Source organism: Leucoraja erinacea, chromosome 11 (assembly GCF_028641065.1).
Source record: "Leucoraja erinacea ecotype New England chromosome 11, Leri_hhj_1, whole genome shotgun sequence".
Taxonomy (NCBI): Eukaryota; Metazoa; Chordata; class Chondrichthyes; order Rajiformes; family Rajidae; genus Leucoraja; species Leucoraja erinaceus.
Genome location: NC_073387.1, coordinates 49,602,904 through 49,605,885, shown reverse-complemented (window position 1 = coordinate 49,605,885; position 2,982 = coordinate 49,602,904).

Sequence of the window (2,982 nt, the reverse complement as noted above, 5' to 3'; positions counted from 1 at the left end):
GGTCAGCGAAGGTGGGGCGGGCGTAACATGGGGGACCAGCGAAACCGGGCCGGGATCCGGCGACGGGGCGTGGGAAACAGGCACACTTAGTGCGGGTGGAACGGCCGGTGGACGACTTCTACAAAGCAACAACAACCGGGCTGTCCACAGCCACGTGAGCGGGTTTGAGACGGACGCCGGAGACAAACTCCCAGCCTCCCACGTCCACGGTGAACATGGCAACCCCAGATCACAGCACCCAGAATGGCCCCACGTGAACTCGCTGCAATGGCGAACGATGAGCGTCCCTGCAAATAAAAACATAGGCACATTTTTGCAACACCGTGGGCTCATGCACCGCAGACAATGCGCAGCTTGTCCGGCGGGAGGTGGCGAGCCCGGGCGTGTACCGGAGGACCCATGGTGGGGATGTGGTGTCCGACCCTGTGTTTAGGGGCCGTCCCGCTGAAACGGGGTGTCAGGAGCTCAGGGGTATGGACCATTGACCTTGGCGACGACGCTGAGCTGTGAGTCGAGTGGGGGTGGGGGCCGCGACGTGGTGAAGCCGATGGCCGATCGCTGAGTCATGCAACCGCCCAGTATATCCACGACGAGGGAAAACACACAGGAAATCAGCCCCTAGGGAGCGGCTGGGCGAGGTCTGCCACGATAAACGGCCACTCGTACGGGCGGGAGTCAAAGGTGAGTGAGAGGGTCCGCGTACCGTAAATTCGGATGGTGCTTCCGTTGACGGCTGTGAGCACAGGGCCCCGCTTACCAGCACGGTTGTGGGAGTGTCGCGCCAGGTTGCAGGGAGGATGCTGATAATTGCACCGGAGTCCACGAGAAAGCATCAGCCGGAGTGGCAGTCGCGGACATAGAGGCGGTTGTTCGGGCCGATCGTGATTGCCTCTAAAGACGATCGGCCGAGGCATTTCCCTGAAACGCGCCGGGCTGACGGCAGCGTTGCGCCTCCACGCCCCATCGGAAATGATAGAAACACCAACGGTCCCGGATCGCTGCTGTGGCTCCGCATTGGAACTCGTGTGCGGGACCTTGTCATGGTCACGCTGGGGTGAAGACACTGGTGCAGACACACGGTTAATGGTGCCACCATCTTGTTGCTTCGTCAACCAAAGTTCGTCGGCCCGTTCGGAGAGCTGCAGAGGATCGGCGAAATCCGCGCCTGCGAGCATGAGGCGGATGTCGTGTGGCATCTGTTCTAAGAATGCCTGCTCGAACAGCAGGCACGGACGGTGGCCGTCCATGAGGGCGAGTTTCCCGGCCATGAGTACAGACGGCTTGCGATCTCCCAAGCCGTCCATGTGCAGGTGGTGGGCGGCGCGATCCTGGTGGCTGAACCCGAAAGTGTGTAGGAGGAGGGCCTTGAGGCCTTCATACTTGGCGGTTGAGGGTGGGATCTGCAGGAAGGGCAGCAATCGGAAAGCTGACTCCTGCGTAAGGGCCCCCACGACGTGGAAATATTTGGTTTAATCAACGACTATACGGCGCAGGTGGAACTGCGCCTCCACGTGCACGAACCACACTTGAGGCTGTTCGGGCCAGAACAACAGCAGCTTGAGTCTGACAGCGCCCTGATGGGCGTCGGGAACTGTGGCACCCTGCATGACGGCGTCCAATATCAATTGGGCGCGTCGGGATCACCAGTTTAGCGAGTCGAGACGGTATATTGATTTCAAAGACTTTATTACGAAAGCAAGGTGAAAACAAAGGTAATCTTGAGACAGTGCTACTACCACAACGGTGGTAAACAGAATGATTGGACTTGCCCAGAAAAGCGCGCAAAACAAACCCCTCCCCACGGTCACGTGTCCAAGGTAGCCAACCGCAGGGTTCGACTACCCACAGGCACCAGTAGGTGTCCGCTACTATGTGTTAATTTAAAAGGTGTAGCATTTGTTTAGAATGGCAAAAAAGATTTATTTGGTCGATTTAAAATAAGTAAGAATTGGGTGTAACCCAGGTGCAATCAAATTGTAATGATGCACAATGAATGGATGTTCTTGAATGTACCAGTGGAAACATCAAAAAAAACAATGAAGCTCAGGAGTAATTTTACTAAATTGCTTTTTCAAATTAGCTTTGCTTTGAGTTGTTATTCCAGAACAGATGGAATAAATGCACAGTAATTAAACAAATGAGTGCTGACTAGATTGTGTTTAAGTATAACTTATTTTCAACAGTGAATGAGTGTGTTTGTTGGATTCCAGGACATGCATGGAATAATGAAGCCTTGAAAAAATAAGTAACATAACTGACCAGTTGAATAAATATATTCAATATGCTTGGAATAATTTCCCTGAGAAATCAAATAAATATTGTACCCTGAATAATTAATTATTTTCCTTGCCAAACTGAATAAATATCTGATCCAGTAAAAATATAAATCTATGCCTGAGTTAGAAGGATACAACTTATTATTTTTAATGAATACTAGACCAATGGCAGACCCGTTGGGTCTGCTCCCCCAACGCAGCCGTTCCCTACCTGCAGCCAACACGGGAGACGTGGTCCTCGAACTGAAGCCGTCCTTGAAAGGCCGAATTAAATGACGTCTCTTGAGGTTGAAATGCGGGCGCCAGCAGCCGTTATGGTTGCTGGCCAGCAGGAGGCGACAAAATGAGTAAGGGGGGGGGAGAAGGATTTGATTAAAAACGTGTACTTAAAGGCGACAAAATGTAATGAGGAGCGGATACTTAGAAAGAAAAGCGAAATCTCCATCGAAATGGAAAAGATGTGGGAGATTGAGCGTCTGGATTCGGCGTGGCAGTGAATCAAAGGAAGAAAGTAAAAGGATCCATTCCGATTGTACATCTGCGAGCATCGGCCATTCCGATTGGACATCTGCGAGTATTGGGCACGAATCAAAAGGCAGAAAGGCAGCCAGTCATCAGGCACAGAGTTTTATAGATATAGATAGATAAAGATAAATTATAAATAAGTGATTGTACACAAAATATTAAATTTCTGGGCAGCACGGTG